The 14,257-nt window shown below is 41.2% G+C and overlaps 1 protein-coding gene across 3 annotated transcripts in view; it reads left to right on the top strand.

The window, feature by feature from the left end:
* MACF1 (microtubule actin crosslinking factor 1) overlaps positions 1–14,257 on the top strand; it is a 385,648-nt gene that overhangs the window by 130,916 nt on the left and 240,475 nt on the right. The window lies entirely within an intron of this gene.

Here is a 14,257-nt window from a genome sequence, read left to right as displayed (position 1 = left end):
GCCCCACGCACAAGGAGTGTGCCCCGTAAGGAGAGGCGCCCAGTGCAAAAAAAGTGCAGCCTGCCCAGGAATGGCACTGCACACACGGAGAGTTGACACAACAAGATGATGCAACAAAAAGAAACAGATTCCCGTGCCGCCAATAACAACAGAAGCGGACAAAGAAGAAGCAGCAAATAGACACAGAGAACATACAACGGGGGGCGGGGGGGCGGGGGGGAGGGGAGGGGAGAGGGGGAAAAAAAAGCCCGATAGGATTAAGTTGGACCACACATTAACTGAAGTAACATCTTCAAGAAGTTTACACTGGGTCCACACCCACCAGAATGGATTAAGATTAAAAATATGTTTTCCTGCGGTACATAATTCAACCTATGACAGTCTCCTACATTAATTTTTCTTGTATTTCTCCTATTGCTTAAGTGTGAGCCATAGTGACTGTCCCCAAAATGGTGACAGAAACCCTTGGGGCTGTATGATTCTAAAGACACAAACACTAGAAAATCTGGGAAAGTGGACTTGGCTCAATGGATAGGGTGTCCGCCTACCACGTGGGAGGTCCGTGGTTCAAACCCAGGACCCCCGTGACCCATGTGGAGAGAGCCTACGTGCAGTGCTGATGCGTGCAACGCATGCTGTGCCATGCAGGGGTGTCCCCCGCGTAGGGAAGCCCCACGCGCAAGGAGTGTGCCCCAAAGGGAGAGCTGCCGAGTGTGAAAGAAAGTCCAGCCTGCCCAGGAGTGGTGCTGCAACCACGAGAACTGATGCAGCAAGATGACGTGACAAAAAAGAGACATAGATTCCCAGGCCACTGACAAGAGTAGAAGTGGATACAGAAGAACACACAGCGAATGGACACAGAGAGCAGACAACGGGGGTGGGGGTGGGGGACGTGGGAAGGGGAGAGAAATAAATTAAAAAATCTTTAAAAAAAAGAAAAAGAGAAAATCTGATTGGCTGGGGTTTTCTTTTCCGACATGAATCAGGTATCCATCTATAGTTTAGTAAGCTATGGCCAGGAAGATGATCACATAAATAAAAAATGATTTTCAATTTTCAGACTATACGATATGGATAAAGATAGAAACTTTTCCTGCAGTCTTATCTAAGCCAAAGAACTGTGTTTCTGGCATTCTGCTTGACAGTTCCATCTGGGTGCTACCTATGCACATCCTGTATTCAGCATATCCCAAATTGTTAAATATTTTCATTTATATACTCAGCTGTCCAAGTTAGGAACCTAGAATCATATTTGATTTAGTCCATAATATCTGCCTTGTTACTAAGTCCATTCACTTATATCTCAGAAAGATTACTTGTATCTGTGTTCTGTTCATCTCCATTGCCTCTATTTTAGTCCAGGGCCTCTTCATCTTTCACCTTGACCACCATAATAATTTCCTAATGAAGTTTCCTATAATAACAACTGTAATGATAACAATAGTAATAGTTTTAAGTGTTTACTGTAAGCCATACTATACTAAGTCCTTTATATGGATTATCTCATTCAATCCTTATTGACTCATGCTGTATGTTCTATTCATACCCCCACTTTATTGATGAGGAAAATAAGGTTCAGAGAGGTTAAGTAACTTGTTCAAGGTCATGCCGCGAGAAAGAAGCAGTACTAAAATTTTAGAATTCAGGCAACCTAAAGTCTAGAACCTGTACTTTTAACCTGTGCAGTACTGTCTTGCTTCTGCTACCCTCCAGGCTTACCGCATCAAATTTCCCCTCATACTTTCAGCCCTTGGTGAATTATGTGCCACACTATTTTATGACAGTTCGCCTTTGTTCATGCCATTCCCTCTGCTTGTAGTACCTTACCCAACTTAGTGTTGCCTGGATTACACCTATTTAATACCTCCTCAGTAAGGATTTTCCTGACCTGCCTATGTGGAATTGACCACCCTTTTCTTTGTGCCTCACTACACTGTGCTCCTTATGTATTTCGGTTATAGCACTTACAACATTTATATACATTCTGTATCTTTTTGCTAGATTGTAACTTGAAGGTAGATATTGTGTCGTATTTTTTATTATAGGACAAAGGAGGAAGAAAGAGAGGGAAGGAGAAGAAACTACTATTGCCCTCTGTAAATTCCTTCAATAAATATCAGTTTGGTGATATCAAACTCTGTCAAGATGCAGATTCACAATCTGGTTCCACCCTATCTGTCCAGTTTCATTTTCAGAGACTCTCTTCTCTGTAGCCTGTGCTCTAGCCACACAAAACAACTCACCGCTTCCTAAACACTATGTTCTTTTATACCTCTTGCATATTCGTTTCTCTCTCCTTACAATGCACACCCCAGCCTCCCCTGCCTGGCCATCACCAACTTACCCTTCACCTACCTCCAGATTACCACCTTGAAGACTCTGACCCCCATCCCTCAGGCTAAATTATTTGCAATTCCGTCTCTGTTCAGTACCACTTTGAAGAGATACCTTGTGTATACAAACCTTGGTCCCCTCTGTTAGAGTGCTCATCATGGGCTGGAATTGTATTTTGTTACTTTCTCTGTCAAGTACTATACCAAGAACATAAGAAGAGTGCAATAATTATTTTTTTGCCTTGAGCAAATAATAATTCAGTGGTATTGATCCTCACACAAGCCTGTGGGAGGTAAACATTTTTTTTTCTCTCAGTTTTTATAACTAAGGAAAGTGAGAATTAAAGGGTTGAAGTGACCCACCCAAGATCACATAGCCAGTGAGGGCAGAGCTAAGGATCTGTCATGCTTTCTGACCAAACTTACTTGTTCTTTTATCTCAAACAATTAGAAGAACTGAATTTATCCTGCCTCAAGCTTGTTCCTAAACTTTTAGTTGAATACAAATGCTTTGGCTCCCTGCTGTTCATTTGGAGCTTGTGCTGCTTGTTGGACTTCTGCCTTAATACTGTGTGATGACAGGAGACCCAGGGAGGGAGAAGCTATAGGAACACATCATAACACTGTTAGACATTGGAGGCCAGTCATAACTTTACTTAAATCCCTGGCTATTTTTTCATTTCTTTTCAGGCTCCCAGCCTTTGGCCCTAATGGCGTGTTCTCATCTTGGGATTTTTTGCAGGGAGATTCATTACTAATCAGAATCATTGCTTTATGGTGGAATTCTTTGAACTTTGGGTTGAGATTTAGGGATTGGGGTTTGTTTTTGGAACTCACACTTTCTTTGCTTTGCTCACCCAACTACACTTAGAATAATGTTGCCTTGGCAGGTGGACTGATGTTAGATCAGAAACAACCAAGGCTCTCAAGTTCTAGATTTAGTTGAGAAATATATCCCACTTGAGAAATAGTACATTCTGGAATAATCAAATTAATTTCTTTTTATCAGTTGAGGACACTGATGATCCAGTCTTTTAAAAGGGATTTATTGGGGAGTGGTTGTAGCTCAGAGGTTGAACACTGCTTACCACGTACAAGGTCCTGGGTTCAATCCCTAGTACCTCTCAAAAAATAAAAATAAAAAAGAAAGTTTTAAAAAGATGTAAGAATCTGAAATATATAAGCAACCTAATTTAGAATGCAAACTGATAAACCCAAGAATTATTTCTATACCAGAGCCACCAAAAAGAAAAATTTAGAGTTTTTAATGAGTTATTTAAATGATCTATGTCATATCTCTAGATTCTGGTAAAGTATATCTCTCCTCAGAGAGAACTCCAGAAAAGTATGAGAGAGAACTGAGAATATGAACTCAAAAGCAGTAGGAGAGATGCTTTCTTGGTCAATTCCTATGCACTTTAGAGGATTGTAGGTAGAAAAGAAAGGCCAGTATTTAGTCTAGCAGATGGGCTAGTTCTTTCCATTTTTATTCATGCATTCAATCTAGAAGCCATTGGTCATCTTGGAATTTTAGTTAATTCCAGATATACCAGCAAATTTTTTCAAACTCCACATTTTTACTAATGTTCCCTGTGCTGTGGTTTCTCTTCAAATCACATAAATCTTTCACCTTTTGCTAATGTTCCCAACATTTCTCTGTTTGAGACTGTCTAGTTTAGCAAAGGATAGCAGATGGCATGTTTCCAAGTACCCTCTCCTATGCAGTCTTTGCTGTAGCTACATGAGAAAACTCCCAGCTCCCTAACATTATGTGGACTGTCACACCTCTTTGCTTTATTCATGTCTGTGGGAAATGTCAGGAGATGGGCCGTGGAGTTGAAGAGATTGACAAAGTAGGCTCTGAGGAGGCATTGCCTTTGTTGCCTAAATGTGACCATAGGGCAGAGGTTTGTGGCTCTCTGCCTGGACCTGATTTTTCAGATTTTAATTTCACTCTCAACAGATCTCATCCCCCACCAAAAAAGTTTTGCCCAACATTTGGACTTGGATTTTACTCTGGATTTTCTTTTTTCTATGCATATGTGTTTGCCTATTAAATAAAAAGCTATGTGGATTTTAGAATCATCCTCATTCTTAGAGAGAATGTTAAGCACGATTGACCTATACCACTATTAGATTCCTCAAAACTAATGAAATTCTCAGAACAGAGAGATGATAGAATTCTTATCTGCAAAGGGCCTTGCACTTTGCTCCCCTCTCTCACTTTACTGCCCTCTCTCACTCTGCTTACTCCAGCAGGGATTTCTAGCTTCCAGTCTTTCTAGAGTGAAAATTCTATGACAACTGTAATCTATTTTTGGCATTTGGGTTTTTTCTTGAAGTTAAATTTGGACAATTGAATCAATACAAATTCCCCTCCTTCAGTTTAGAAATTTATAAATTCAGAAATCCATCTGAAGTTACCAGGCTCATTCTCACTTTTCCTATATCTTTTAATCAGTGTAGATGAGAGTAACATATTTTTCTTTTTAAAATCTCCTCTCCCAACCTATTTATTGCTTTTCAGCATAGTTTTAGATCAAGGAAATCGAGCAACTTGTGTTTCATTTTAACAGTCTTAAAGGAAAACTTTTCTAGATCACGTTTTCTGCAGGTATCGGAGAATTCTACATGGTAATTCTTGGTTCTTTTTAGGGCAGTATTTTTTGGCTTTAATATTATAAGTAATGTGTCATTTTGACCCTTCAGGTACCATAGAAGCCCTGTGCAGGGAGAGAACACTGAACTGGGAATCAGGAGACAGTGTTCTATACCTAGCTATGTCACTTCCCAGCTAAATGATCTTAGGAAGTTATATAACTTCCCTAGGCAATCGTTTTCTCACCTGTAAACTAAAGGTATTAAGAGTTAGGTACTCTTCAAAGTCCTTTTGCTTTCAGATTGTGATTCCAGGCGCTTAAGTGCAATTTATTCCCTTTGCTAAAGCCATTAAGAAATTGGAGGAAGTTGTTTATTTTTTCATAGATTCAAGCCAATCTGTAAAAAATTGGGAGAGCAGAGTTCCCCTTCACTTATAAATGCATGGATGTGGGCTTAGAGCTAGGGAGGATTAGCCTGGGATAGGATGGACATGGCCTCTCAAAATTTAGTTCATCACTATTTTTTAACAGCTTTATTTAGAGTTAATTCACGTATCGTACAATTGACCCATTTGAAGTGTACAATTTGATAGCTTTTAGTATATTCACAGAGTTGTACAACCATCACTAATTAATTTTAGAACACTTTTATCAATTCTGAAAGAAACCCTGCACCCTTAGCCATCACTCTCCAATCCTCCCATATCCCACCTCTCCCACGTGATGTGCCTTTTGCCCCATTCCACCCATAGGTAACCATTAATCTACATTCTTTTTCTGTAGATTTGTCTATTCTGAATATCTCATATAAACGAAATCATACAATATGTGATCCTTTGTAACTGGATTCTTTCATGTAGCATATTGCTTTCAAGGTTCATCCACATTGTAGCATGTATCAGTACTTCATTTCTTTTTATTTCCGAATCTCCATTGTATGGATGTACTGCATTTTATTTGTTCATTCATCGGTTGATGAACCATTTGGTGGTTTTTACTTTTTGGCTATTATGAACAATGCTACTGTGAATATTCATGTACTGTTTTTTGTATGAACATTTGTTTTCAATTCTCTTGATTATATTCTAGGAGTAGAATTGCCAGGTCAAATGGTAATTGTGTTTAGTCTTTTGAGGAACCATCGGACTATTTTCTAAAGCAGCTGTCCATTTTACATTCGCACCAACAGTGTATTGGAGCTCCAATTTCTTTACATTCTCTCCAATACCTGTTACTATCTGTCTTTTTTTATTATAACCATCTCTAGTGGGTGTGAAATGGTATCCTATTGTGTTGTGTTTTTTTTTTAAAGATTTTATTTTATGTATTTCTTCCCCCCCCCACCCCATTCCCCCTGTTCCCCCCGTTGTCTGCTCTCTCTGTCCTTTCACTGTGTGTTCTTCTGTGTCTACTTGTATTCTCATTAGGCGGCTCTGGGAACCGATCCTGGGACCTTCTGGAGTGGGAGAGAGGCAATTACTCTCTTGCACCACCTCAAGTCCCTATTCTGCTATGTCTTCTTACTTTCTCTCCTCTGTGTCTCTTGTTGCATCATCTTGCTGTGCCAGGTCTCAGCGTCGGCTGGCACTCTGATGGAGGGCAGCTTTTCTGCACTGGGCGGCATTCCCACACAGGGTGACACTCCTACACAGGGTGGCATTCCTGTGTGGGCCAGCTCCTTTACCAGGAGGCCCTGGGTATTGAACCCTGGACCTCCTATATGGTAGATGGGAACCCAATTGTTGAGCCACATCCGTATCCCTGTGTTGTTTTTTTTAAATTTACATTTCCCTGACGGCTAATGATAGTGAACATCTTCTCATGTGCTTATTGGCCATTTATGCATCTTCTTTGGAGATATTCACTAATATTGACAGTGATTTTCACAGGGAATGCAAGTAGCCACAGCCCTGGGTAGTTGAGACTTTTCAAATATTATTTGCTGACAGAGGAATGTGATTATTTGTGGGAAAGAAACATCCTTATTAATGATTCCTGAGCACTGTTGGCTTTACTTGCTACCTGTAAACCTTCTGATGCTTAGTCCACTGGACTTTTTCTTAAGAGATTTGTGGAAAATTTCAGAGGCAACAAAGCATATGCAGGAAGGGTAAGGACTTTAGGATGAGGCACAGCTGGATTTGATCGACCTATATGATCTTGGGGATGTTACTTGGGCCCTCCAAGTCCCATTTCTGCATCTAAAAAGTTTATCCAGAAGCACCCAGTAAATGTTAACTAGTTATTTACCCTCTTTTAGGCAGAGCTGTGTCCAGTTGCTTCAGAAACAGACTGCTGTTCTCTGTTGTTGACAGTTCTCCAGAAAAAAAAAATCTTACTTTACCTCTATATCTCTCTGGTAGTTTTATTTTCATAATTATTTGGTTTTTATAATCTGACAAAAATTGAGAAATATAGTAAGCTAGTTCTGATCTAAGTTTCTTGGAAGCTGGTTGAATTTTGCTATTTGCAAGTGTAAAAATAACTGGAATTTTCAAAAGGAAACATTGGGGCCATGATGTGAAATTAACCTTACATTTCAAGGTGTCTCCTTTTTCCTTTCTGTACCCTGTGGTATTTAAAACCCTATTGAGGGAAGCAGATTTGTCTCAACTGATAGAGCATTGCCTACCATATAGGAGGTCCAGGGTTCAAACCCAGGGCCTCCTGACCCATGTTGTGAGCTGGCCCATATGCGTGCTAATGCATGCTAGGAGTGCTGTGCCACGTAGGGGTGTCCCCCACGCAGGGGAGCCCCACAGACAGGAGAGCACCCCTGCAAGGAGAGCCACCCTGCGTGAAAAAAGCACAGCCTGCCCAGGAGTGGCTCCGCATACACAGAGAGCTCAAAAAGGAAGATGACACAACAAAAAGAAACTGAGTCCCGGTGCCGCTGACAAGAATGCAAGTGGACACAAAAGAACACACAGTGAATGGACACAGAGAGCAGACAACGGGGGTGGGGGATGGGGAGAGAAATAAATAAAAAAATAAAAATACCCTATTGATAACATGCTCTCACTTAGTCCTCAAGTCCTACTATAATACCCCCATAGCTCCCTCATCTGTTTGCTTGTTGTTTTTGTTTTTGCTTGTTGTTTTCTTTGCTCGTTGTCTGTTTTTTCTTTAGGAGGCACCAGAAACCAAACAACCAAACCCAGGACCTCCCATGTGGGAGGCAGGCGCTCAATTTCTTGAGCCACATCTGCTCCCTGCTTGTTTGGATTTTTTTGCTTGTTGTCTGCTCCTTGTTGTGCTCTTTTGTTGTTGTTGTTTATTTGTGGTTTTTTTTGCTTGTCATCTGCTTGTTGTTTTTGCTTGATGTCTGCTCATTATCTGCTTGTTGTTTGTCTTCTTTAGGATGTCCTGGGAACCAAACCTGGGACTTCCCATGTGGGAGGTGGGAGGTGGGTGCTATATCTGCTTCCCTACTATAATTTATTTGAATAAGTATTGGATAGCTCCCCTGATTTTTACACCCTATATTCAGGTATTATCTAACAAAAATAAATCTCTCATTTAACTTAGTTGTCCCTTCTTTTCTTAATCCTTACTGTCAAGAATTTTATATATTCTGACTTTATTTTATTTTTACCTTCCATTCATTTATAATCTGACTTCCATTCCACCACTTTCTTGAAAATTATTCTCTCAAATATCACCCTTAACTATTTGTAGCAAAATTCAAAAATCTTTTCTTAGTTCACATCATCCTTTACCTCTGTAGCATTTGGTATTGGTGGTCATTCCATCCTTGGTTACACTTTTTTGTGGGTTTTTTTTTTCCTTTTTCTTTTCACTGCTTTTTTTTTTTTAATGTCCTTTGTTGATTATTTTTCCATCTCTTGCCTTCTAATTCTGGCTATTCCCCAAGGTGCAGTCCGCAGCACTCTGCTCATTTTTCTTGCTCCTAATACAGAAAGTTCAATGTCTCCCATATCTTTAGCTAGCACCTCTATGCATGTGACTTCTAAACTTAAGTTCTCAGCTGACCCAAATTGAATTCTGGTATTTCCAGCTGTTTCAGTAACATTTCCTTTTATAGCTCCTTTGCTTTCATTTTTTAAAAACTTTCTTTTTAAAGAAGTTTTAGCTTACACAAAAGTTACGTCAAAAATATAAGGGGTGGGAAGCGTACTTGGCCCAGTGGTTATGGCATCCGTCTTACCAAATGGGAGGTCCGCAGTTCAAACCCCGGGCCTCATTGACTCACGTGGAGCTGGCCATGCGCAGCGCTGATGGGTGCAAGAAGTGCCATGCCACACAGGGGTGACCCTGCGTAGAGGAGCCCCATGCACAAGGAGTGCGCCCCAGCGCAAAAGAAAGTGCAGCCTGCCCAGGAATGGCACCGCACACATGGAGAGCTGACACAACAAGATGATGCAACAAAAAGAAACACAGATTCCCATGCCGCTAACAACAACAGAAGTGGACAAAGAAGAAGACGCAGCAAATAGACACAGAGAACAGACAACTGGGGGGGAGGGGGAAGGGGAGAGAAATAAATAAAATAAATCTTTTCAAAAAATCTTTAAAAAAAAAATATAAGGGAGCTACAGAGACCCACAGGTTCTATGGTCATGGCAGATGGCTCTGGAGTTAAGTGCCATGTAAGTTGGTCCTATTTTGGAGTTTGTGTTCCTGAGTGTGACGGAGTTGGACTCAAATGTAATCTTTCTACACATGCCTCTTATGTCACTTTTACTGAACCTGTGGTTGGCGCTGGGGTTGGTGTATACTCAGGAGACCTGAATCTCTTGACTGTCCATGTGGCAGCTGGGCCCTGAGCCTCAGCAGACTTGAAACTCATACTGTCTGATTCATTGGACTTACCTGGGCCAGCAAATAGGGAGGTGAAGAAGGTCAACCACCACACCAGGGAGCCGAGAGTACCTACAACTGTAAGCAGGAGAATTGCATCCATCATCCATGTGGAATCGAAGCCCCCTCTTGATATAGAGGGGTAGTGGACATAACCATCCCAGGGTCCACAGGATGGAGGAATACAGTATGAATTAGAGTGGACTTACTGATACTCTACTATGGAACTATTGTGATTAGTAATGGAAGAAACTGTAGCATTGATGTGGAGAAAGTGGCCACGGTAGCTGCTGAGGATAGGGAGAGGAAAGAAGAGATATGATGTGGGGGCATTTTCAGGACTTGGAGTTGTCCTGGGTGGTCCTGCAGGGACAGATGCTGGACACTGTATGTCCTGCCATGGCCCACTGGGTGGGCTGGGGGAGAGTGTAAACGACAATGTAAACCATTATCCATGTGGTGCAGCAGTACTCCAAAATGTATTCACCAAATGCAATGAATGTCCCACAATGATGAAAGAGGTTGTTGATGTGGGAGGAGTGGGGTGAGGGGCACTGGGGTGTATATGGGGACCTCTTATATTTTTTGAATGTAACATTTTAAAAAAATTAAAAAATAAAAAATTAATGACAGTAAAAAAAAATATATATATATATATATATATATATATATAAGGGATTCCCTTGTATTCTACCCCTCCCCCTCTCACATTTCCTTCCCCATATTAATAACATCTTACATTGTGTGTGATACATTTGTTACAATTGATGAACAAATATTAAAGCTTTCATTTTATTTTGTTTTGTTTTGTTTTATGATTTATTTTTCTCCTCTTCCCCCCCATTGTCTGCTCTCTCTGTCCATTTGCTGTGTGTTCTTCTGTGTCTGCTTGCATTCTTGTCATGTGGCACCGGGAAACTGTGTCGCTTTTTTGTTGAGTCATCTTGCTGTGTCAGCTCTCTGTGTGTGCAGCACCACTCCTGGGTGGGCTGCGCTTTTTTCATGTGGGGTGGCTCTCCTTGCGGGGTGCATTCCTTGCACATGGGGAACCCCTACACAGGGGAGCCCCTGCATGGCACAGCACTCCTTGCACATGGCAGCACTGCACATGGGCCAGCTCACCACACAGGTCAGGAAGCCCTGGGTATAGAACCCTGGACCCTCCATATGTTAGGCGGATGTTCTATCAGTTGAGCCACAACTGCTTCCCTGAAGCTTTCATTTTAAATTTGACATATTTAAAATTGAACTTATCAGCAGATGGCTCTGGAGTTTAGGGCCGTGTCAGTTGGCCCTACTTTGGAGTTTGTGTTCCTGAGTGTGATGGAGTTGGACTCAGATATAACCTTTCTAAACATGCCTCTTCTGTTACTTTTACTGGACCTGTGGTTGGCCTTTGGGTTGGTGTATACTCAGGAGACCTGAATCTCTGAACGGTCCATGTGATGGCCAGGCCCTGGGCCTCAGCAGACTTGTGGCGCCTACCCTCTAGTTTCTTGGACTTACACTGGCCAGCTGACAGGGAGGTGAAGAGGGTCAACAACCACACCAGGGAGCCGCTGCAAGCAGGAGAATTGCACCCGTCATCCATGTGGAATTTAAACCCCCTCTTGATGTAGAGGGGGACTTGACATAGCCATCCCAGATACACAAGATGGAGGAATAGAGTATGGATTAGAGTGGACTTACTGGTGTTCAGCTGGGGAACTATTGTGATTAGTAAGGGAAGAAATTGTAGTAGTGATGTGGAGAGGGTGGCCAAGGTGGCTGCTGATGGTCGGGAGAGGGAAGAAGAGATGTGGTGTGGGGGCATTTTCAGGATTTGGAGTTGTCCTAGGTGGTGCTGCAGGGACAGATGCTGGACGTTGTGTGTCCTGTCGTGGCCCACTGGGTGGACTGGGGGAGAGTGTGGACTTCAATGTGGACCACTATCCATGTGCTGCAGTGGTTTTCCAGAATGTATTCACCGGGTGCAGTGGTTGTGCCATAATAATGGAACAGTTTGTTGATGTGGGAGGGGTGGGATGGGTGGTATATGGGGACATCATATTTTTTGAATGTAACATTTAAAAGAAAATAAAGAAGAAAAAAATAAAATTAAATTGAATGCAAAAAAAAAAAATTGAACTTATCAAATCTACTCCCCTGCCAGCCCTCTTAATAACCCTGCTTATATCTGTTATTGACACACTATGGTTGTCCCAGACCCCAAGCTTGAAATACTTGAGAGAGAGGTCTTAAAATCTTGGAGCCAAAGCTAGGCAGGAACTAGCTTGAACAGGCTTATGAATTTTCAGGAATTTTATGAGTTGGTTATTCAGCATAACCATCATCAAAAATTATATAAACTTACAGTTAAATTAATTATATTTAAAATAAGGTATAAATACTAAATATTCACACTAATTATTTTACTACATGCTATTATTGCCTATGCTTTTGAGGTTACTTATGATCATTGTGTCTCTGTGATGGAAATACTTTAAAATGGTGTGCTACTCTGCATTTCTTTTCAACATTGCATTCAGTGATGTTGTTAGTACCTTGAAATAGGTCATGGCAGGAGTATTGACACCACAGATATCAGCAAATGAGAAGCAGATGTGGCTCGGGTGATAGGGCCTCTGCCTACCATATAGGAGGACTCAGGTTCAATCTCTGGGACCTCCTGGTGAAAAAGAAGAGAAAGCATGCCTGTGCAGTGAGTCAGTGCCCATGTGGTGAGCCAAGTGCCTGCATGGCAAGCTGAGTGCCTGTGCAGCAAGCCAAGTGCCTGCACAGTGAGCCAGTGCCCGTGCAAGTCAGTCTCGCAGCAAGATGATGACCCAACAAAAGAGAGACGAAGGGGAGAGTCAAGGTGAAGCGCAGCAGAGACCAGGAACTGAGGTGGCACAATTGACAGGGAACGTCTGTCCACATCAGAGGACCCCAGGATCAAATCCTGGTGAATCCTAGAGGAGAAAGACAAGAAGAAAAGACAAAAAAGAGAAATAGATACAGAAGATCATACAGCAAATGGACACAGACAGCAAAAACAGCGGGGAGGGGGAGGGGAAGGAAAAAATTAAAAAAAAATCAGCAAATGCTACAAATTAGGGTGTGATGTATTTTGTTCATTGTGTAGATTTAAGAAAATGATGGAGAAAATGTTAATAAAGTAGACTAAATTTAAAAGTATGTCATATCTATAGCCAGTATGTTGTGAATAGCACAAAAAATTGAGGAAATATTCTTCCAATACTTGAAAACTATTACCCAATTCAGCATGAACCATTTTTTCCAATCAGGTAATCTAGCTCTTGCCTTCTTATTCTTTTATATATATACACACACAGACATGCACACCTAGCCTATTTCTACTTCTTTACTTAGTCTTAACTGGTTTTCTCATTTTCTTTCATCTGTCTTTTTGTCCACACATCTTCTAGTCCTTTAAGTCCTGCCTTGTCTCGGAAGTCTTCCCAGGTGTTTCTGGCCTTTATCTTTTCTAATTGCCACTGTACTTTGAATGCTAGAATACTACAATTGAAAATTGTACAATTAAAATTACGTAGTTTAATTTTCTACTAGAATATAGAAATCTCAGATTCTCAGTTTCTGCTTGCATAATTCTAGTGCCTAGAATGCCACTGCTTCTGAAGATAGCCCTTTCTGTTGTCTAGGAAGTTATTTATGTTTAAAAGGAATCTTCCTTGTAACTTCTATTCTGATTCTGTGTTGTGAGCATTACTCAATAAACTTGTTGCTAGACTTTCAATGAATCAAAAGACCTATTGCCGTTTACTATATAGTTATGTGACCTTACACATCTCAGAGTCTCGGCTTCCTCAGTTTCTTTGGTGGAATGAGAATAAGTAAACTTCATAGGGTAGTTATTTGGCATATATAAATAAAATGAGATTATGGCTGATTATAAGGCATAATAGTTAATGGCAAAAAATCTAAAGTCAGAAAGAATAAAATATGGCCAGTTTTTTTTTACCTTGGTGACTTTGGGCAAGTCACTTACCCTCTTGTGCCTCATTTCCTCATCTGTACAATATGAATAATTATATTAACCCACTTTATAGGAGTGAGGGATAGATGAAATAACATGTGACATAATTAGCAGTGTTTGACACTAAACATGCATTTTTTTCCCAAGGTGAGATTTACTTTTCCATAGTTTCAATTATGAAATTAGAATTATTTTTCCCTAAGGAAAAAAGCCTCAAATTCACTATTAAAAATATTTGGGGGAAGTGGACATGGCTCAACTGCTAGATTGTCCACCTCCTATACCCAGGGCCTCCTGGCCCGTGTGGTGAGTTGGCCCACGCGCAGTGCTGCTGTGCACAAGGAGTGCTGTGCCATGCAGGAGTGTCCCCTGCGTAGGGGAGCCCCACACCCTAGTGGAGTGGCCCCACATGAAAAAAGCACAGCCCGCCCAGGAGTGGCGCCACACACACAGAGCGCTGATGCAGCAAGATGATGCAACAAAAAAGAGACACAGTTTCCCAGTGC

The sequence above is a fragment of the Dasypus novemcinctus genome, chromosome 9, assembly GCF_030445035.2.
Source record: "Dasypus novemcinctus isolate mDasNov1 chromosome 9, mDasNov1.1.hap2, whole genome shotgun sequence".
In the NCBI taxonomy this organism is placed as follows: domain Eukaryota; kingdom Metazoa; phylum Chordata; class Mammalia; order Cingulata; family Dasypodidae; genus Dasypus; species Dasypus novemcinctus.
Note: the sequence above shows the minus strand (reverse complement) of the source record. Positions and strands in the feature narration are given on the sequence as shown.